The sequence below is a fragment of the Anoplolepis gracilipes genome, chromosome 17 (assembly GCF_047496725.1).
Source record: "Anoplolepis gracilipes chromosome 17, ASM4749672v1, whole genome shotgun sequence".
Taxonomy (NCBI): Eukaryota; Metazoa; Arthropoda; class Insecta; order Hymenoptera; family Formicidae; genus Anoplolepis; species Anoplolepis gracilipes.
In genome coordinates this window covers 7,135,522-7,160,344 of record NC_132986.1, presented here as the reverse complement: position 1 = coordinate 7,160,344, position 24,823 = coordinate 7,135,522, and the positions used below count along the sequence as shown (strand labels likewise).

The 24,823-nt window shown below is 31.3% G+C and overlaps 1 protein-coding gene across 5 annotated transcripts in view; it reads right to left on the bottom strand.

Annotated features, from left to right (window-relative positions):
• The window catches only part of LOC140675425 (beta-1,4-N-acetylgalactosaminyltransferase bre-4), a 103,515-nt gene that overhangs the window by 69,469 nt on the left and 9,223 nt on the right, over positions 1–24,823 (bottom strand). Inside the window, exons 1-3 of one of the 5 annotated variants that reach the window (XM_072909896.1) lie at positions 8,098–8,357; positions 7,580–7,742; positions 6,552–6,815 (exon numbers count right to left, since the gene is read on the bottom strand). The exons of 2 other annotated variants lie outside the window; for them this stretch is intronic. The gene's annotated coding sequence lies outside the window, so the exon portion shown is untranslated. Of the gene's footprint in view, positions 1–6,551; positions 6,816–7,579; positions 7,743–8,097; positions 8,358–24,823 lie in introns of those variants that run through there. 2 more of the 5 variants (XM_072909898.1, XM_072909897.1) reach the window with 2 other exon arrangements.

The following is a 24,823-nucleotide window of genomic DNA, read 5'->3' as shown; positions in this document are numbered from 1 at the left end:
TATAAATTATTTGTACGTTTTATTATTAAATTAAAATCAAGTGAAATTTTTAGTATATTATTATATATACATATATACTTATATTGAGTGGTTAACATTGCGCCATTTAAAAAGAAAATCAGAAATTTTTTAGATAAATACATTTATTTTTTCCTTAGTTGTATATATTCGTGTTCTACCAGCCAGAGATAAAAATATGTAAAATCATAAAATCGTACTCATTTTACTACGTTTCTTTAAAAGTATGCGTCATACTATCTTAAGATATGCTAAGTGTAATTTCTATATGCATACCAATAGTTTATCATAAATTTTCCCCCGCTGGGAATGTCAGTGATCAACTAAGTAAATTTCGTTGCAAAGAACGAGCAAAAGCATTAATGATTTTTGAAATCTTCATGCTAAAATTACAGAAAAATTTTCGCGATATACAAGACTATTTCCCTTTAAAGACGACCAACTGGTTACATACCAACAGTGTCATTAACTCATAGATATAAATAGATATGTCTGCATACAATAATTAGAACTTTCTTTGAGGCAATTACTGGACGAATACATAAAAAATATCAGAGATCAAACTGTAGAGAAATTCTAGAAAGTAAAATTCTAGATATATCTCGTCTAATAGTATAATGAAATTCGAGAAATCCGTAAAAATTGTAAAATAAAAAATTAAAAATTATAATTTTTATCTAATCAAGAAATGTGTATGGAAAATATTTTAGAAATAATTTTAAAAAATTGTAGGCGTCTATAATTTTTTATTTAATGAATTTTATAGAGCAATTAATTGAGAATTGGATACGTGACATATATAATAGTTATTTTTTTATAGAGAAAAGTTAGTAATTTAATAGGTAGATTCACAATAAAATAAACAATAATATATTTTATCGATTCTCCCTAGAGATTACAAGGTGGCGTCCCTCGAGCTAACATAAAATAAACGACAATTATAAACCCGGAGGTAATAAGAAATAGGCTAGAATGGTTATTTATTCTCGCCTACAAATCCCCTAAGAGCGCGTAGCGCTCACATAAATAAAGTGAACGTACATAGAATATAGTATGTGCTGGCTTACATCGTCGGCTGGAAACTTCAGGCATATTTTTTAACTACGAAGCGCGTGCACTGAAACTCTGGGACTGAGAAGCGTGCTTTATTTTCAATATATTCCTTTTCACATAATCTATACATTGGAAAGGCGAGAAAAGAGCTCATTTGCTGTACAGGCCGAATAATGAATAAAAATGAATGGAAAACGAGTACAAACATTTTAACCCAATATTTCGCAATAAAATGAGAAATTTACTTCTCTATTCCATTTTAAAATATCTATTCTTCAATTTTCAATGTACATCTTATATAACAATTACATAGTAATTTGTCTAAATTACAGACTCAGATTGACCAATATTTACTTTTAATTTATTCAATTTATTACTTTTATTTTTATCGTAAAATAAGTATAAAAAATTAAGTCATTATTACATATCAATAAATATATAAAGCATTATTGCTGCATTTCCTTTTTCGTGACAAACTGAACGCACGATATACACGCGTGGGAGTGAGCGGAAATAATGCGGTCATATAAGTGCAAGGCGGCAGGGCAGGTACCATTGCCGCGCGAATGTCGACGTCATCGTCATCGTAGGCGATTTAAAACGGCCGTCGATGGGACGTAATTGGTTCGATAACAATCCGCGATCTGTACAGCCGGCGGATGCGATTAAACACGCGCCTGCCGTCGTAAGCGAGCCGTGATAAAGTGTGCCCGTATGCGGAATAACGATCGCGATCGTGCCATTCTGTTCGAAATCGAGGTACAATGTAATTCGAGGCTGTACGAGAGTGAGATTCGATCACAAAGTAAACTATACAAGAATTTCTTTATCGAAAGATAGCAGCGTTATTCCTCTAAACTTTATATAAAATATCAAGGAATTTTATATAGAATATCAAAGAACATTATTTAATACACGAATGCCGATATCTACGCGATGTCGTATAAACGTGTGTTTATATACAGGACCATTCAACATTTAAAATTATGATAAAATAAGAATTAAAGAAAATATATTAAATCTCAAAGCTACAAGATTTATTTTCAATTTCAGTTATTGTAATTGTAAACTCCCACAGAACCTTTTAATGAAAATTTAATTGGAAATTTAATTAAAATTAAAAACTAAACATTAGAATTTTTGATTAAGAAAAAACCAAGTTCACAGGATCAATTTATAGTTCAACAATTTATGATCTTTAAAATATCAAATTATTTTCTTCTCAATAAAAAATGTATTGATAAAATGATGTAACTATAAAATTTCTGTTAAATGGAGAAGAAATACTTATTTTTTGCGCTAAATGTCATCTCCAGCAGACCTTATTCCTCGACAGTATAAAATTGCGTCGAAATGACAGTATGTATAAGGAACGTAACTCATTTATCTAGGCGAGCTAATAAAATGACACAATGCGCAATTTGGTCATCGTCGATGAATGGATGTAAATCCCATAAGACATTTTCCTCAACACATTCATGATATAATAGGGAACGAGCGCATGGTTGAATAGTAAACGACGATCGTCCTCTCTCGCGGATCGAGTGAGCGCAATGAAAAGCATAAATCGCAATCGTTTGAGTGAGCACGTGACTTTAATACACATAAAACACGATAATAGTGAGAAATAAATCAATTGCAACTATTAAATACACTCGATACCTCTTCAAACGTACACAAAATATCCGCCACGAAATAATTGGTTTTGATAGAAACAGCCTTTTTGTTTGATGAATGCGTGTGTCAATGTGTGTTTATTTGTGTAACGCACGTACAAATATTTTTCTCTATTATGTACTATCAGCAATCATGTTTTACGAAGCAATCCATTAAAAACTTTCTGTCATTTGTAAAATTGTATTTTAAGTTACTATTTCAATATTATAATAGAAATTCATTATCTAAAAATAAAGTTGAGCAAAATTGTGCAAAGTATATTTGTATGTATAAAAACAAGTTTTGGAACATATAACATTAAGAGAGATCTTTAAATTTAAAGTCGACTCTCTTTGTCTAAAATTTTATTTTAATTTAAATGTCAACCTCCGCAATTTAATTATCTTTTAATATCATGAAATACAGTCATTTTGTGCTCTGTTTCGCAATAAAATGATATGATAGATAAAAATACGATATTCAAAAAAATAAAGAAATGATTGAATATTTCTCGCGTCTACCAAAATATGCTCGTATATTTCAACGATAACACGCGCTTCGAGAAACACCAGACATCAGTGTCAACCGGTAATATCACCGTGGAAACAACACATTTTGTGATAAAAAATAATTTACAGACAAAGCGATGACTTTACCCGTTGCACTTTCAATTATCGCACGTACGACGCGACAACAGTTTTCACGCTGACGTTAGTTAGGGGCGTCACAATTTATGACAGCGCGATGAGCGCCTGCGTTGCGGTCCATTTACACGGAACGATTATCAGTACCGACATATATGTATAGTATATCGTTATTTTCGACGTGTCTCATCAGGGGAAAAAAGATACAGGTTTCGCAATTATTTAGTTTCGTCTCAAATAAATAAATATTTCACTCAAAATCTATATTTCACATTAATAAAATATCTTTTAAATTTAAAATAAACCAAACTAACAGATATCTCGAGAACTAAGAAACCTTGAAGCAATGTTATAATTTCATCATGCAATTTGATTTATCGAAGATAAGTAAAATTCATAAATATTAAAATAACTTAAAATAATAAATAAAAGATTATTATGTGCAGAAATTTAATATCGCATCAAAAAGTTTGGAAAAAACATAAAGAAAAACGAATATATATATTTAAATAGAATACGATATTTCTTTGATTTCTCATCATGTTTTTATCTTATCTATATATATTTTTCTTGTTTCTTATTTTGTATATTTTTTATTGTATGCTTTTTTCTCATTTTTCTGATATCTCTATTTTTTAAATGCATTTTAATTGATAAGGGACAGCATTAATCAATAAAAAGAAGTAAGATAATACTGCTGTGAGTCAGATATATCACGGAGATCGAGATAAGCGCGACGAGTGTCATTCTACCAGTCAACATGACAGCAGGTTAATGGTAATGCGACATGATCTGTCAGCTTTTATCTTAATAGACGACTTCTCTGACGATAGTGTTATCTGTCAATTAGGCAAACTTGATCTGCGTCGAGTTGAGTGTATGTATGTCACATACTCTCTAAATTTTTTAGAGTGAAATTTTCACTCTAATCATGGAGTCACTGACCAGTTAACTCCATGTGGAGTAAACATTCACTTCAATAGAGTGAATTTATTCACTCTAAGACAAAAAGTGAAAAATTTCACTCTTATTTTTAAAGTGAAGTCCACTCCTGAAATTAACACTCGAAACTTCACTCCAATTTAAAGTGAAATCGCCTGCGTTCTTTCCGTATGTCACTTTTAAGTTAGAATAGCGCAGCATAGGCGACAACGTACATATTATAAAAAAACAGTAAAATGTCACTCTTTTTAGGGTGAAGGATAAATCCAATAAAAAGCGAATAATTTCACTTTTTCGAAAAATTGAAATTTCACTCTACTTCGACTGGCAGTATTTTCATTATTGCTTGAAGTCAGATTCGACTCTAAAAAATTTAGAGAGTAACAAATACAAGTCCGTACAAGATCGTCCATAATTTATTTTTTAGTAGGTATGTTTAATTGCTAGACGATAAATATTTAATTTTGTTCGAGAAAATTCATGTAGAAGAATAATGCAGGATAATTAGATGAAATTAAGAGTAATGAATGAAAGAGAAACAGATCGATGAATAAGACAAACTGTACTACTTAATAATTGTTAGCTATTTACATAAAACTTGATAAAATAACATGCGACAAAATACAAAATGCGTTTCACTAGAAACAAAATAATATTATTACTGTTAAAGACGTCAAAATTCGGCGAATATAACAAAGGATTATCATGATATTGTATTTAATTCGCTAATATAAATGTGATATGACATGCGATATCTTAATAGCGATATCATTTCGAAAATATGATATTCTGCCAGAGCGTCAAAGATACCTGCTGACTAAACATGGACTCTGATTTTGTGCAAATTCTTCGTAGCCTCTATCCATCTTTTTCTCTCTCTGATCCCCTTTTCCTTTTTCCTGATTCACTTACTCATCGTGCTTACATAAAAGCCGAATGAAACTAACCATAATATACCGAGGCATGTAATTTGCCGGGGTTTCACAACTATACAGGGTGAGCTTTCAAATATATCGAGCAAAATTCGCTCTCTCTCATCGCGATCCACGAAATTACTAATGCGGCACCATGTAGAGCGGAATGGCCCGGTAAACATCTGGCGCGTTAAGTAATCGCACGGGGCTACCGATCGCAACGAATGTATATACTCGCAGCCCATTTGCAAACAAATCTCTCGAGAGTATGTTATTTTTGGTATGTGCGAACGAATATTCGGTGTATATGTGTGTATCAAGAATCATACCTTTTCTCTATCAACTGTGACAATGTGAGAGAGATCAAATTGAGACACACGGTTTGTTTCGAGCATTTTTCGAATTATAAACATATAAAGAGAGAGATTTTCATAAATAGATATTTCAATATAAATAAATATATATATATGTATATATAAACGAATATATCTAATAAAATAAAAATAACGGATAATAATAATTGACAATCAATTAATAATATGCACGTTATATGTATTATTAGAAATGCCAGGTTTTCAAAACTAAAGAGATTTTCGCGATTAAAACGCAATCAACGGGATTATTAATAAATACCCCTTAAATACAGATCAATATACTAATTAAATGATAATATTTAAATAATATTCGACAATTACAACTTCACTATACTACACCTAGAAACTTCCCCAGTTGTTCACTGTCGATAGAAGATTAATAATATCTATTTAGACTCGATTGGCCAGATCTATATGATAACTAATCCTAGATTAGTAATTCGCTATCCTTTGTATATTACATCTCTATGTGTAATACAGCGAAATGAGATTCAGTTAATTAGGATTAGTGCCAGTTATTGCCGATATAGCCGACAATTTATAATAGGATATGTGTGGCTACATATGTATATTGTATATACATATATATAAATTACATAAGAAATATATCGTAGAAATAACAAAGAGAAATTATAAAAATTATTTAATTCAATAATCCAGTAAAAATTTATTAAACATTAGATGTGCTGAAACGTCAATTAAACGTCAAAATATAAAATATGTCAAAATTATTCATACAAAAAATAGAGATATTAATTTAATATTCAATTTAAAAAAATCGTAATTTTAAAAATTCAGGTTGTTTTCCTCGAAAAGGTTAAAAGACAAGCACTTATAAAACGTGCTAGACGCTACGTAATTCATTACAAATCTATCGGCTACATTCTGAGAAGCGGCAGTTCCCCTTCAATTCTCGTTCTCGCACGAGAACATCTTATGTAATCCCTTACCTTTCTCGCTTTCTCGCCTTTCTTTCTCCTTCTCTCTTTCAGCAACGCTCAAGCTTACGATTCTTCAGAGTTCGTGCACGTGTCAGATAGCTCATCTTTCTCTTTTGCTCTCTTTCTCTATTCTGATCTCTATCTCTCATTCGTCTTTTCTCTCTTTCCTTCTCTCGCAGTTCGGCGTAAGCGGCAGCCTTGGCCTTTCAAACGAGATCCGTCGAAGCCTTCCTTTAGGTCGACTCGTCCTCCTCTTTTCTTCGTCTATTGATCCTAGAATACCACACATACATACGTCTTGCTATGTCATATGATAACGCAAGAATTTCGTGTCCACGTTTTTAATGTGGTTTAAACTTTTCTCACGATTTTAATGTGGTTTAAACTTTTCCTTCTTTTACTATTTACCTCAATATATCTTGTTCTTTATTGCTCTTTTATTGTATGTTTTATTTATAATAATTTTCGTATTACAATAATTTTCGATTGGCAATTATGAAAGATATCTTTTTGAATAAAAATAAAATCAATAAAATTAATAAAGAAAAAGAAAGAAAGAAAAGAGAATCACAATTACTAATATTAAAATATACCCAATATAAATATTAAATAATACACAATGCGACATATTAAAATTTTGTTAAAACCTATGATAACTTTTTTCTTTGTTACATATAATTTCATCATATAGGCTCTATGATTAAAATATCCGATATAATTCTGTGAGACTTTATAAAAATAATTACGTTATTAAATTTATAACATATAAATATATAACTTTTAAAACGTGCACACGGGACATTTTCTATAACATAAATAAAACACTGTTAAATTTATAACATATAATTATAACTTGTAAAACGTGCACAAGAAATCGAATTTTATTCGATGCAGTATTTGAAGAATTCGCTTTATTTGACAAACTCGATTGAGGTGCTGTAAAGAGATTTCAGAGTATAGTATTCTAGGAAAAGGAACACTTGGCGTGACCGAAATAAAGACTATATCCGGACGGCAATGTTGATACAGTAACTGACCTTCTCAATGCAACCGGTTTTGTATTCACAGCTTTCTCTGCCCCTCCTGGAACTCTACAACGGCCTCTTACTCAGCATTCACTGGATTGCAGCAGCCGCACTACTTTAACGTCCTTTCGTACAAGAATAAACCACGCGATCTATCCCCGAACTTTCCGAGTCTCTTATGAAATCATAAATAAAGCGTTTTTGTTTTGAAACAGAAGGCACGATTGTTGATATTATTTCTCTTATTGACATCGTAATCATGAATTGTTAGTATGTAAGTTACCACATGTATATTTCATACAAAGATTTTTCATGAATTTAAAACAGATTCCCTCTTAGTAAAGATTTCAACAATTCTTTAATATTGAAATATATATTAACTAAAATGTCTTTTACTCAATTTATATAAAAATAAGAGATTATTATATTATTATAACAAAACTGTTATAACAGAGATCAGATTCTAGAAAAATTTACCACGTGCTATTTATATAACCAGATCAGAAAATATCAACACTCGTCCATCTTACCCTTTTTTTCCATATAGTCAATGTCAAGGCGGCGTTCTCGCCGCATGCGAGTCCAATTCAAACGTCACTTCCGCAAACGTCGATTTGCAAATCGCGTCACGTTTTTTATTTCAATTATCGAGCGTGTAACTCTCGCTTGATCAACGCAATGAAAAAGTGTATATTAGAGAAAATCACCGAGGAAACGCACGAATGTTGGCGAAACACTCCTCACTCTGTGGAGTCTCGGCGCAAACTGAACTCTGAACTGGCGCTCAAGCGCCGCTCGCCGGTTAAAGCCGACGAAGGAATGCGCGTGATTGGTTGCTGACGTGCCGGCCTCAACCGCCGCGCTGATTGGTTCGCCAATTGATGCGAAATGATTGCGAAATAAATCGAGCAATTTGGTGACAAATATATAGATAAAACATTTCGTCGTGATATATCAACATCGAGGTCTATGAAATTATAATGCAGATATTTTCCATAGTCTAAAAATATCAGCTGATTATAAGTCACATTCGACTTGTGCACTCAGGATAGCCTACCTAATAAAAAAAATTCATGATTTATGACACGATTATCTAGAACACACGAAGGTTTAATGGATTATTATTAATGGACTTGGTTTCGACAGCCATTTCACGTTTTCGATTTTATATTGCTTTTTTTACTCTTTTATATTTTACTGCCTATATTTATTGCTTTTTTGTACTGACGTAAAATAAAATAATACTATGTAATAAATAAAAAGTTTTCCATTTTTTTATCAAAGAATATTTTGTGATTTCTTGTTTTAAAATTATACTTGTGTTTCTTCGAATAAGATTCCGAGTAAATTTGTTTCTGCGAAAGGAAACATTTTGCAAAGAGATTGTCATTCGAGGAACACATGCACAGAGAATATGAAAAAGGAACAGTTTCAATGTAATTTAAGAGTTTGTCTATTGTTCTCTTGAAGGTTACAAAAAAAATAGCGACAAAAAGGGTTCGTTGCACATTGAATCAGAGTGAACGGCATTGTTGCATATCCGCGATTTTGAATGCGACAGCCTTAGCGAATGCAAAACGCGATAGTGCACGAAATCCTCGGTCTGCTGCGTCTGATTATGTTTCCTGCGCGAGAAATTAAAATATAAAAGGACGTGTATAAAAAATAAGGCCTTCGTCGTCCAAAGGCAAACGACAAAAACCAATGTCATCCGATTTTTATCAGTGGATTATACGATACAACTCACAAGAGTCGTGTCACATGTTTCGTCAGTATCGTATTTTATTATGCGAATCGTATAATATACAACTTTATTTTTCGTAGTCACTTGTCAAATATGTATACTCAGATTTTTATTTCGCTACTCACTACTAGCTACTCACTCACCTGACAAATTTTCGACAAATATATGAAGATACGATAAAAATTAGATTATCCCTCTTTATTTTTGAAGATAACCCTGCTGTTAAAAATTCTGCACGAAACCTTGCGCTTCTCTTTCTCTTACTAGGAAAACAATGCGTACGTGCATAAAACGATAGAGCTCGGCAGCAGATTAGGAACAATGCATTACGTGCGCGCTAACAAAAGCGCCTCTCGTTCAAATCCTTGAACCTTCTACCTTTTTCAAATCCTATTTTGTAGCGGCTTTATCGCTCCGCTTGTCGCGACGTTAAAAACTTTCGGGACTATACCGAGACTACGCGAACAGTTTGTCCGTTTTGGCCTGAGCCACAGTGAGAAAAGCAAGAGCGGAGAATCCAGTTGGATCTAAATAAAAAAACATGCACGTCCAAACATAGCAGAAAATCTCGCAAATTGCTCTCGGTGGACTTATTGTACTTTTCGAGACATTTTAAATCCCTGACAAACTATTGATGTTAATATTAATTATAGAATGTACTAAATCATGTATTTTCTTCTTTACAAATATCTTGCTTTAAATTCCTTTATTTAAAAATTTAATTAAATGATATCATGGCTTTGTAATGCTTTGTATACATTTTCTTAATTAAATGTCAGCCTGAAATTTTATAAAATTAAGTTTATTTAAAATTGAATAACAATATAATACAAGTCTCATTTAAATAGTTTAAAATTGAATCCACTGCTAAAAATTTAATCGTATGTAACGAGAGATTAATTATTTTCCATCTTCAGATTAATGACTTGAATATTATTGATATTTTAATATTTTATTTAAGAAGAGAGCGCGACGTGCAGAATTAATTTCAACGAATCTGCGTATAAATTTTCATAAAGATATTTTACAGACCGCACACATAGAATTTTCACCTTTCACCCATTCTTCTAAATATTCATTTAGTCAATTAAAATGATGTATGCGTGTGTGTGTGTGTGTGTACGGGATTAGTTATATATTTCAATTTTCATCCGACACATATTTCTCTCTCCATTTAGCAGGTAATAAAAAAAAAGACATAGGCCATCGCAATTTTCAGGCTCATCGTCAGCCACAGAACGGTCGACCTGACACGTTTTCTAACGCAAACAAAATGCAATTGCACATTCGCTACAAGCTACAATGTCAACTTTTCTATCCGTTGACATGAAACTATAACCACGCTATATATCAAATGTGTGAAACTATTTTGTACGAATCTGTGTGACTTTCGACCTTTTTCTTTCTGCTGTCCTATGCTACGCGCGTTTATTGTTTGTGCAACTTTCCTTTTTCTCGACTGATTAATAACGAGCGAGCGAGCTCGTTATAAATCAGTCTCATTATTCTATAAAACTTTTCGTCATTGATGGATATTGTTCGTCATGACCGGAGACAGCCATTAGTTTTACGTCATTTTCGAGATTGTTGACTTCAAATGAAGTGAATGAGTGAGGGACAAAAAGAGAGAGAGAGAGAGAGAGAGAGAGAGAAAAGGTTAAAATAAAATATTAAAATAAATTAAAACCAAAATATAATATTAAAATAAAATATTACATACAATTATTAAAATTAATATTTAAATTAAATATTAAAATAAAACATTATACTTATATTTTATAGCGTACATATAAAATACATGTAAGTTGTTAAAAAAGCGAAAAGTATTAAAAATAAAAAAGTTTAATCGAGAAGGAAAAAATATCAAGATAATAAAAAATTATTTTTATGTAAAAATTAATGTAAAAAAAAGTTTGACATAATAAAATAATTGTCAGATTAGAATAATCAGACTTTGAGAAGAATAAGATGTATCGAGGTTGAGAAAAAATTCCAGACCGAGATAGTCAGTTTACGAGCAAGTTTAATGACTTAATCGATACATCTCGCGTCGACAACAAAAATTTATGTTCACTTTATTTATGTCGCGCGGAAGTGCGTGGCTTATCGCGATAACCGTGGCCGCGCTTCGCGACGAGGCCAGTTCCACGATCCGCGAATGCGCTTAACGTATCCATGCGAGATCTCTCGCGCGCAGTTAGAAACCGGCGTGCCAGACGACGTTCTAGACAGCATTTCCAACCGGCCGTAATTAAACGATGAAATGGTAAAAAAGCACGCCCCGACAGAAACTTCATTTGCGCGATTAATTACGAAGGCGCACAAATGTGGGAAGATTGATTTAATCAACGGTATACACCGTTTTATACTGTTACGTGTGTGCATCAAGTATTTGTAAAAATCACATTTTCTACGATGTCCTGGTTTTATAACGTGTTACAAAAAAATAAAAATAAAGAGAAAGAGTGTATTTTTTAATATGACATTATACATATATTGCTAAATAAAATAATTTAAAATAATATTTTTTCAATACGCAATAGAGTTAATACGAGAATTTATTGACTTAGAGACCAAAATTTTATAATCATGAAGGGCTCCTATCATTGTCAGAATTTTGAAGAAAAATAACGTAGAATACATTAAGACTTTAAGCCATACTTCTCGTTACTCACATTAAAATTCTGAACAAAATCAAAGTTATAATTTATCGTCTTATAACTTCGGAATTTCTTCGACTAGGTTTCACTTCTATTTGATATCCAGAAATTAAAGAATCGTTATCACATCTCGACATGGCGACATCTTTGTTTCCTATTAGACGTAAAATAACGCATCAATTTTTTCTTTTTTTTTTTTTTTTTTTTTTTGCATACGTGTGTATGTCGAACCGTTGTTACGCACTTTTCCGTGATGTATAATTAATGTAACCGTGCATGCAGTTATCCGCTCAATACATCTTCACGTCGCGAAACACCGACGAGGCGACGAGACTAGATACCGCCCGGTGAAGTTCTCACGGGAATATTCAGTTCGCGTCCTGATGCACCTTCTCCAGGTACCAGGTCTGTATTTACTTTGGTCCTACTACTTTACTCGATCTTCGATCGAACATAATTTTCTTGCTACTAAATTTTCCTTCATCAATTCCCGAGTGATCCAGAATATAAACGCAAAAATATGTTTCTCGAAAGAAAAACTTCGAATTTATATAACTCTGAGATCTTAAAATAAAGATACTTTAGATAATTTGAATTATATTTTTTTCAACCGCAACATTACACTAATTGATATAATTTTTTAAACGAAAAGATTATCGCTAAAAGATTGAGTGAAATAAATAAAATATATTAGCAAGTTTAGAGAAAGAGAGAGAGAGAGAGAGAGAGAGACTCTTAATTTTTAATGTTCGCAAACATATATTAATTATGTGCAACCAAGTCTGTTACAACTTTTATAATAAAGTGTAGAAAGATATATAAAATGATAATAAGAGAAGAAACGTTGAGAGAAGTACAAAGACAAGTCTATGGGATTCATAAGAAGCGACGATACAGCACTGCTAGTTTTATATGCACGCGTTGTATTATGCATGACCGGGGTGTTAAGTATGAAGAGCAGAGAGGCGGAATGCACCTTGAGGCACAGGGCTAGCACACCTCTGTCGTACAGCTTGGAAGAGAAACAATGCAACCCGACATCCGCCACTTTAAATCAAGCTCTGTGCAAAACCCGACCGCTTCCACTTTTAACGTAACATTCCGAGCTCGTTTGCTAACCGTAGCAATCTAACAAATTCGTGGCCTGGTTAACAATTTTCTTGAAGGCAGGTAATTTCTTCTAATTCATACGTGTCCATCTCCTTCTACGTGTATCAAATGCGCGCATTATATGTAGCTAATTTTTTTCCTATAATTATATTTAAATATTATAGTTTAATTATTATATATATTGTTATTAAATATTAATTATTAAATTATCTGTGTTATATTGTTGGTATTAAATTATTATAATCAATTGTCATTTTTAATCTTCATGGTACCTTTTATTTTCAATGATGCGAAATAATAATATATATATATGTATTCTTAAATAGAGAAAATTGCACATGCACTTATTATAGCAAAAAACAAAAGTCGTTTTTTTTATATTTCTTTCATACATATATAAAATTATGCATCTCTTCAAGATCACAATTATACAATTAATCATGCGTCTCTTCAAGATTACAATTGTACAATTAATCATGCGTCTCTTCAAGATTACAATTGTACAATTAATCGTACATTTATAGGGAAAAGCTGCAGTGAAATTAAATGCATCGTCCAACTCATTTCTCTAACATGATTTTTTCATTCTCATATCAGCAAATATCTATTGCTATAACGAATTTCATGACTTAGAATATTACTCATTGTATTAGTTCAGTCTGTAATTTCAACCTCCGTGAAACGAGACGAGAAGAAAGAGTTTGTTCTGCACACAATTTCCGCAACTACAATTACCGTCGCAATTAGCGCGAGTGCTTTTGTTAATTCTGACGATTATTTAGAGCAAGCGCTATAGGAATAACGTTTTCAAGAGATGTCGAGATACCAGATAAGCATCCATTTTTCATTCTCCGTGCTGGTGTTTACTTCGATCAATAACATACCAAAGACTTAAAAAATCTGCTGTTAGAGTACTGTCTTTGAAACTATCTTAATTTATAATAACAAATATTTTTTTCAGATTTTAACAAAATAAAGATTTGTCGCGAAAATTAAAAGTATTAAAAAATGTGTATGCTCGAATAAAAAAAAAGAGAGATCTTACTTTTTGTTTTAAAAGGACAAAAAATTAAACGTCTCGAAATTATGTCAATAAAAAATTTAAATATACATGAAATTAATATTTCAATACTTGAGAAAAATAAAAATGAGATGTAATACAAAGATTCCTATGATTTCCTATACCTGTATAGAATAATTTTTATCTTTTAGTTTCCCTTATCTAGTCAGACGTACATACAAGTATATACGAACCGTCTCGACAGTGGCGTCCTTTGGTCTTGTCTTATAAAATATCTAGCTGATCCGCGTAATACGGGCTTTAAAATCGGACGTCGACCCGAGGCTGGTCATGTGTGCGGGCATTCGAGCACTCTCTCCGTGCAAAAACTGATAAGGAAAATATATATTCGCACTCTCGAGTCTTTCTGCTTTTCTGTTCCACCCACTCTGCTCCCGTTGCCACCCTCTTTAAGCCCCCGGCTGCTGACGAGGTATCTTGGAAGCAGGCCAATTTACACTCGGAACCTTTCTCAAGATAGTCAGATAAGGCCGGAAACCGAAACAATCTCTTTATTCCGTCGCGAAGTATCACACAAACATTGGTAAAAGGGTGAAAAAGGTATCTTGATATTAAGAATGTTTATTCTTCACGATAAAGATAAAATTTTAGAAAACTTTTGTATCTTTTATTCACACAAAAATTGTCATTATGAAATAATTCACAGAAAAAATTTTAATTTTTTTTAAGTTTGTCTATACATAAATAGAAATTTATATGTTATTAAAGACTTGAAAAATGCATTATACCAATAAACAACAAATCATATTAATTTATTTTCAGTTTTATCAATGTTCGAATAATTTTAATTTTTGTTTAACTGATTCCTTACAAAACTAGTAAATTTAATTTATCAGATATATTATCAGAAGAATGATAGAGAAATTTATTATGCGAATAAAGAGAAATGTATAATTTATTAGGTTTTACATCAATATTAAAAATCTTAAAATTAAATTAATTCAATTCTTTATTGTGTAAATATATATTTATAATCATTATCAGAAGATCAATGAAAGAGTGTATTAAATAAATATAAAAAATATATATTAATAAGATTTAATTTCATGAATGTTAGTTAATATAAATCTCAATTGAAACAATTCTCTATGTCTACATGGAGCTACTAGAATTACGGAAAAGTAGTTAAACTCTAATTAATCTTATTAATCAATCAAACCGATTCACGGATTGATGTATCGAGTAGCGGGTAGAAACACTTATCGAAGTCTTACATCGGCAACCGCCGACTCGCGAAACGCGGAAGAATGAGCGGTCACAGAAAGTCAATCGGTAATGTAATTAAGAGTTCCGAGCTGCGATCAATTCTCCTTGAAAAGTACTTAAGTGCCGTTCGATGTATTTTACTAATGGATGCTTTTAAATGATAAAATGAAATTATTAGTTTTTTAAAAAAAGAAATAAAAATAGCACAAAAAATATTATTTTGTGATAGACATTTAAATTAATTGTGCCTTTTTAATCGACTGTTAGATATATTTTGTCACAAGAAAATCTGTAGTAAAATCTGAAAATTTCAAAATAAAGCAAAATTGATAAAAATTAACAAAAAAATTAATTTTTTATTCATCTATTTATCTTCGTAAAATTTTAACGTAAAGAATTCTTTAATACTTTCGATGAATTTAGAATTAAATATAATAAATATAATTAAACTTCTACGATTTGTGTTCATATATTTTCTATATCGTATAATGCAAGAATACAGCCATTTTTGTCAATTTATTCTCTTCGGTTCAAATGATATCTACCAGAAAATAAGCTAATCTGAGATAAATGATTCGTTTCGCTTACTTCAATTACGCAAATGGAAATATCTGTACGAGTTTTAAATGTGCCTCGGGATATAATTTGCAAAACATATACCCGCATAATATGTTCCTTTATCAATTTCCCTGATGCATCATTTTCTACGTATGTAGACAACCCGCCTTTATGGTGGTACATTGTTAATCTCGGTCTATACATTCCATATCATACGTGTCTCATTATGCGACTAAAAGCGATGATCATCCTGGATCAATTATCCCGAGTAAAATGTATAATTATAAGCTAATGTATAGAACATCGCTTTTATTTTTATTGTTATTCGCTACTTCAGCATTTCGCGAAAATAATCATTTTTCCATAAATTCCGCTTGCATAATATATTTCTCTTCTCCGATCGGTCTACTCGAAATAATCTTTTAATGTGCATTACATAAATTTACGTTAATCTATTAAAAATTAAACTCGCAATTTTTTCACGCACGCTTTGGATTAAAGATTTATCCTAAAATCTTTCTCTTTAATATCGATCTAAATATTAATCTACAAATAATCTACAGTATAATACCATAAATAATTTCGTACTTTTATTATGATATTAATATATATGCAACTTTATTCGCACGAATATTTTATAACTACATATATCTGTTCAAAGAAGCTATGTATACCTTCTTAAAAAAAAGACGATAAAAATATTTATGTCAATATTACTGCAGATTATATATTTATGTCGCCAATCGCGCATAAACGATTAAAATCACGTCGCGGTTATACATGATCGTGCAATATCTTACGACATTACGAGCGATAGTTACGATCGAAAATAGCGGTCGTTGCCGCATATCCGCGGTTATTGCACACATAGAATCAACGACGGTCACGCGCTATCTGGGTAAACGCGAATGCGAGATCAACGATCGGTCGACATCGTACAACGCATAATTTGCGTTGCCATGCACTGTTTGACTACGATGAGATCATTACCGGTAAGATGAAATATTCCCTCCCTCCCCCTCCCCCTCCTATCTCATCGTATCCTCCCACGAAACTCCAACTCCCGTTATCATTATCTCCGCGCGACGAATCATTACGGGACGTAATGATGACCGTCAGGTCAGTAATTAGACGTCCGATTGTCGAATAACGTCAAGCGTTTATAATTACGCGTATGGATACGGCGTCCCGTAATTCAATGTTGGACACATTAGTTCCTCTTTTGCCGTCAATATTAATGCCATTCGTATTTATTGTATCAATGGAATATTAATGAGCAGAGACGGATTGTACAGGGCGGCATGACGACGTAAATATCGAATGACACATAAGCTATCATTATTTAGGGAGATTATTGATTCAGCCATTTATATTTTCCATCGTCGAGCTCGCGAGTTCACATAAATTTATGATGTTGGATAATTTACCTGAATGCTGTGACTCATTCAGACAATACATGATAAAATATAATATTGCGAAAATTCACATTTATATATAATTAAAATTTATAATAAATAATTTTTTATAATATTATCAAAGATAAATATAATTTTCCGTATTTTTGATGTAATTATACGATCATTTAATTATTTGATATAATTATTAATTACATAATAACGTACGCGCACGCGGGTATACAATCAAAATTTATTTTTCTATAATAAAAATAAATTTGCTCTTAATTTAGCCAAGATTATGTTATAGTCAGCAAAAATTTTATATATTATATATTGTACATTAATTCTTTTTTCCTTACATTAATACATGCAATAACGCAAGTAAATAAGCTGTGAATATCAAAGGTCTATAAATGATGTTTACGATGGCTCCGTGCAATTATCTCCACGATTCCTATTGCTCGCTGTTTCTTGTGTACGGGAAGTCTCGTTAGATACAATATATGCGTTTTCCAATTTATATATGTAATTCTCTTTGTACGTATAGTAACTATAATATCATGTTATGTCCTTGTTAGTGAAACGCGAGGAATACAGATGGTGCATAGAAATGGGTTTTCGAAGAGTAACCTCTTTAAGAAAGCTTCTCTCATTTTTTTACCATGACAATAATAATAATTCAATAGAAATGAGACTTGTTATCTCGTTACCTGATTTATATTGTAGCAAGTACTCTTACTTATATATAATTGCCAAATTAAAATATTGTAAAACCGAAACTAAGCCTTTTTGTTAAAAAAAATTATATTTAAAGTCAAAACTAAGTCCTTTTGTTAAAAAAATTATATCCTTAAAACTTTGTATCTTAAAACTTTGCGAAAAAAATTACAAAATTAAAATATTTTAATAAACACATATACATTAAAAAAAAAACTCATGTATAATCATAATTAACTTCGAAAATTACAATTCCAGAGCAGTGGAACATCTCTAATAGAAATTAAAATCTCAAGAAAAGATGTCAATTTATATTTCGTCAAAAAGCATGTTGATAAGAAATAAAATCTCCGTCTAGTAAATCATACCAAGAAAAACTCAATATATAAATATTATATAATATATAATATATTTATCTCCAGTGCGGGGCTGAATACCGAAATTGCATTGGTGATACAATAGAAGTAGTCTCGTTTATGCACAGCATACTGCCTCTTCGTTTCTGTGTGGGTGGTCTGTGTGAGCGAATAAGGAGACTCCCTCCATTCAGAACGAACGAATGGAAAAGCGGCTTTTGGACGACTGTGAGCGTCCTGGAAAATATAAAAAGAGGCCTGGGAGAACGTTACGTGGGTTTCGTTTAAATCTCCCAGTCCTCCGTCTACTGCACTTCAATAGATTTTATTTCAGTCAGGCAACACTAATTGCATTTTACTCAATATTAATTTCGCTCGGTGATGTACAGAATGTCTCATACAATTTTTTTTTAATCAAATATTTTGACGATTTTCTAACTATTCAATCTTTAGCGAAGGATATTTAAATATCGATTTAGTCTCGAATAAAAAATCTAAAACAAAATCTCTTTCAAAACGGGCAATTAATTTAATATCTCCCTTTCTTCTAATTTATATCATATATATTATATTTTTAACTTTTTAATTGTTTTCAGTTGTACATATTACAAGGATTATAAAAAATTTCACAAAACTAAATATACTCAATAATAATTAAATAATAATTCTATTAATAATTTAAAGCTCACATTATAAAATTTTACATAAAAATAGATACAAGGTGTGTATTCTGATATAAAATTTAAAAATATATCTAGTAAATGTAGATACGTATGGTTTATTGTGTGATTTTATGTGAGATTATAAGAGATTAAATATAATGTATTTCATAATTACAGAGCGAAAACGATTTTTCTTTCTCTCCTCTCTCTCTTTCTCTCTCTCGCTCATGTGACAACGAAAATGTTTAAACAGAATAAGCGGTTAAACTGGATAATGAGCATTCTTTTATCGAGATAAACCAACGAAACGCGTGCTAGCTAGGCAAAATCTTTTCAGTTGGAAAATGATTTTGCAGTTACCAAACATAAAGCAGCGAGTTTGTTCATGAAAAGGTTGAGAATGGGGCTTTTCGGGAAAAGCCACGGGTGGTTTCAGTATAATCCGAGTTTGCGTTCCCTCAGGGAGAAAAGGAACCCGGAATTATATTGTTATCAGGGACATTCGAGAGACGAAACGATACTCACTCGCAGGATTATATTCACGTATATGTAGAGATAACCAGACAGAGCTACTTTTCTGCATTTCATAGAGCAATCCTCTTGCTCCATAGAACGCGAAATTCTGTTGAAATTAATTCCGCGTCAGCCAGAACCAAAATGCAGTTTTCACTTTTTAATTAAAATCTAATAATCGCGGATAGCACTAAAAAATATAAATATGATACTTTAACAATTTGAAACATTGTATAAATGCGAACATGAAAGTGTCGTTTCGTCGAGTAAATTGTGAGTATAAAACTTTTTTCCTTTTTTTCTAAAAATAAACTTTTAAATAAATCCCCCAAAATAATAAAATAAAATGTATAATCATTAAGATTTTATACGAGAGAAGTATGACACATTACTATAAATTATTACCACACATTATTATAAAACTTTATTATAACTAATTATTATAAGTTATATAAAATATGTATAAAATGTCTACTTTCTCTAAACAATTATATAAAGTAAATATAGTGGACTAATTTATATCGCAATATGATGGGTAGAGAAAAGTTACGCAATAAGCTTGACGCTACTTTATGAGTACACTTAACTCGCATAAGCACTTCCATGTAACCAACACTTTATGGAATAGTCTAAAACTGCTAATAAACACCAGCCAATGTTACATGATTCAACACTATATCTAAGTTAACTGTTAACTGTTACCAACAGGTAATGCAAGAGTCCGAATGTTGGAGAATTATGTTTAGAGAATACGCGCAGCATATATATCTTTCTCCGTAAGAGCCATGGAGTGTGTTGTACAATAACGTTCATAAGTTTGGAAATGTATCGCTTCATCATAGAAAGGATGTTCAACTCTAACTTTCAAGAGTTTGCGTTCTATATTTTCTTGTATCTTTGTTGCTAACTTGCGTTATTTTATCACGAAGAAATAAATGTCAGATAAATTTAATTTTATTGTCAAATTTTGTTTCATCATACAATTTTATTCTATTGCCAAATTTTAATTTTTTTTTAATTTAACATTAATACCCCTTTCCCCCCCCTCTCTCCTCCTGCTCCTTCAACCAAAGATAATTATTCATATTTTAATAATCTATTCTCATGTTTATATTACCGCATATTTTTTGTTAAACACATAATTGCATATTAATTATTAATTGTGTATCAAAATTATATATGTATTTATTTTATATAATTATATAAATATGCAATATTAAGTTAATATAATTATAAAATATTGAAACAATTGTTAATTCATCCATTTAAAGATCAAATTTGCTCAATTTCTCTTTATTACTTTAATACCATTAAAAATTACTTTACGGACTTTTACTCATTTATGAACGCCAATGTACATACACACAAAGCCATTCACGATATTGATAACAAGATGAAATTGTCCTAGTCAGGGAAAAAGTATTTTTTTAAAAGCCACCATTTTTTAAATAATCGCTTATTGGGAGACTATTGAACGCAAATTCGGAAGGAGAGATTTCGATCGGCAATGGAAGTTGTCAATGGCTATGTAATTAGGCGAATGGATCCCCGATCAAACAATTCGCAACGAATTACCAGGCCAGGTTGATACCAAGTCATACTACGTGTATATGTGTGTCTGCATGTGGCAGGCGCGTCGGAAGAGGGTGGCCAAAAAGAGAGGAAGAGGGTGGAGAGGTCAGATAATTGCAACGACGGAACAATGGAGAATTCGGGGGCATTTCCGCCTCCGGCCCGGAACTAATAATGTCCGTCGCGCTTACTGCCGCACAAATGAGCGAAAGATTGTTAACTGATCCTCCCGTTTGTATATACCCTATGTCTGTGTATCTGAGTACGCGCCAACGAATTTTGTGCATTGCCAAATATGCGCTTCGATGCATACGAGCCTTTTTTTTCTTTTTTTATGCCGAAATAAAATCGACGTTTATTAACGCAAAGGAAATGAGGTATAATATAATATATTCCTGAATACACAGGAAATATAATACAATTCTACGCTTATTTCCGATTAAATATTAAAGAGAAACGTTGATAATATGAAATATTTTCAAGCCTTTGAAGTAATAAAACAATAAAATAAAAATGAAATAAAGCAATAAAGTTATAATTTTACAATCTAACGATAATTTTTTTAAAGAAGAATTTTTTCTATGACATTAACATCACATATACATACATATACATATTTCATAGTCAAATTTTTTAAAATACGCAAAATAAATTTATTATAAAATTCGAATGTAAATAGGCTATGAAGAGCAAAGAATAATCGTAAATAATTTGAATTTTACATAAAAGAGACTCATTCTATATTTATTTATGTAATTTTATTATAATTTTTCTACTCTATTACGTATTTTAATACGTCATATTAAATCCATTTTAATATATACTAATTCTACAAAAAAGAATTTAACGAAAACTCATGTAAAATTCAGCATATATCGAAGAGAACGATCTCTTATTGTTCTTAAAATAAAAACGATTCCAACAACCCAAGTTTCATCGCCGGAAGCGAGGGGACGTGACGGGCAAACGAACATTTCTATTGGAAAACTGTGCATATCCGTCCGGAGTAATATTTCGCGAGTACTTTCGCGAGTTTCATTTCTCGTAACACCAGACACGTATTGCGTATCCATCAACCGCACAAGCGAAACGCTTTTTTCCCTCTTTAATGGTCCACGTACTTTTTACGTCACTATAGCACTGCAGAATGAAGGACTGTTCGTTCATTCAAACTTTTGGATACGCACAAATAATTAAAGCTGAACATGGATATATATCTTTTCCCGACAGAAAATAATGATTGATGTACAAAAATTGTTAATATTTCCTCCTTTCCAATCATGGATGCTCTCGTATCAGCTCTTATTTTTTTTGTCTATTATTTATTTATTGCTATCTTGTTAACGTAGTCTTGTAATTTCCTGTTAACGGCTTTTAAAGAACTTTCCGCGCACTTAATCTAAATCTTCTGTCTAACTACCTGGCTTTCCTGAAAGAACGACGCAAACTCGCAAGTTTGCTGGGAATATATTGACAAACTTACGAAGAAATACCATGGCAAATTGGATGGAATTTTCTATGTTAATTATCTTCCCGTTTTGCTGGGGGCGTGATATCGGGTGAACGTCCATTCGCCCATTACGTTTTCATCTTCCGCTTTATCAATTTTTGATAGAGTAAACTGGTCTTTGTTCAGCTTCGATGTTTGCTCTTTGCGATGATTAACTTTTAATTTTACATAAAAACATTATGATAATTTATAATAAATTAATGATAAATTACAAAAGTAAATAAAAATTATTTGTACAATAGTGATAAAACTGAAAATATATTTCCGGGGAAAATAAACAGAAATATATATTAATTATTTCGGGAAATCATTTCCTTGTTCAACAATTGCGTGTATCGAAATTATTTAATTATTCAACATTGGTTTTGAAATTATTACAATATTTATTTGACTATATGTGTTATATTTGCAACTAACATTACAAATAATTTAAGAGTTTTTACAAATAAAAAGTAAATTGCTTTTTTTATGTTTATCTTTCTTTTTTAATTTTCGTAAACACTTCGGTGTGTCATTATATTATTCATCGTATCATGCTAGTTTGTTGGCATAAAAACTCACGTACGCATTTATGGATTAATTCTCCTCGACAAGTTGTTCGTGCTAACAATAAGCTAGTAATAGCACTGCGAGAGTCGGTGAGAAGACACGTGTAATCGGAAAAGTTCAAGGGTCGATTAAGTTTCGCCGCGTTTTCATTACCAACAATCTTTCATTAAGAAAAAAAAAAGAGGAAAAAAAAAAGAAAAAGTAACACTAATGCGAGAAATGTTGGAAACGAGATCTCGGCAATGGAAAAATCCCGATGTAATCTTTCTCACCCATACAGAAGTTTCTCGCAGCAACAGTCGTGCAACGAACTTCTAATTACTTTCCGTTGGTTGTCCAGATTATGTGATATACATTTTACTTTGAGAAGCGTCTTTCAATCTCACAAAATTTTGCAAACAAACAAAGATACGAAGCGTGTTATAATTATATGTTTTCATTTTAAGAACAACTTGTGAGATTGATTCTAACAATAAGAACATACCATTAAAAGTGCAATAAAAAATATAAAAGTAATCTTTATCGAAGATATAAACCGATACGAAGATAAAATGATTTTAGCTCGACAATTAAAGGCGGCGAAAAGCACATCTCAAATATCTAGCTTCTAGCTAGTCATAAAAATCGAGAGTGCTTTAAAATCAGAGTTAGAAAAATTCAGTGAGTGGGAAAAATCATGTAAATCATGTCTGGTTTTACTGTTCTAGACTTTATCGAGTAAAATAAAATGACAAAAATTATAAAAATAACTAATATTTAACACTAAAATATATTCATATAATTTTATACAAAAAAAATTTTTTTTCTTTAATTAATAAACCATATTAATCATTATGGTTAAAAGTAAAATCAATCTAACACTAAAGTTCTTTTTAATTCAAATTAATATGTGACATATTTTAAGCAAAAACTTTCGAGATATAAATGTCACTAAATTTTATATTAATTTTTAATAAGAAAAATGTAATAATAACAGAATTAAGAATTTTTATTAATGTAAATCAAATCCGCATTTAATATCTTTTAACAAAAAACTAATTTATATTTTGATACTATGAGTCCTAATCTATTACTAATTTTATTTTGAATAAAACTTAAATTAGAAAATACTCCTTTAATTAACAAATATCGATAAAAAGGTTTTCCATTTATTTTAACATTTTTAAGAGAAAACTCGAGTGTTTGCTGATTTTTTCCAGAAAATGCCGATGTTTTTACCATAGCATAAATTTTATTCAAAAAATGTGAAATTTTGCCACGTCTGTTTGAAATCAACATCAATTATATCAATTTAATAATATAAACATACAATACTTCGACTAGGAAGTATTCCTGACAATATATTCCATTCCCTTTACATATTTAAATGTTCGGATAGCCCGAGGCTACAATGGTAACAGCAATGGCCGAGAAGGGTAGTAGTCCAAAATTGAAATCGCTAAAGGAGAAAAGCTCCTTTATGTATGAACTATACGCGAAAATAGATACGAAAATAGATAGTAGAGGGTAAAATAGATAGAGTAGATAGTAAGCCGTGTATCGGTAAAGTCAACTGTGATTGAGGAATTCTCGAATCTCCCTGTGGATTCAGAAAATACAAGTTGAAAAAGCCTCGAGGTCA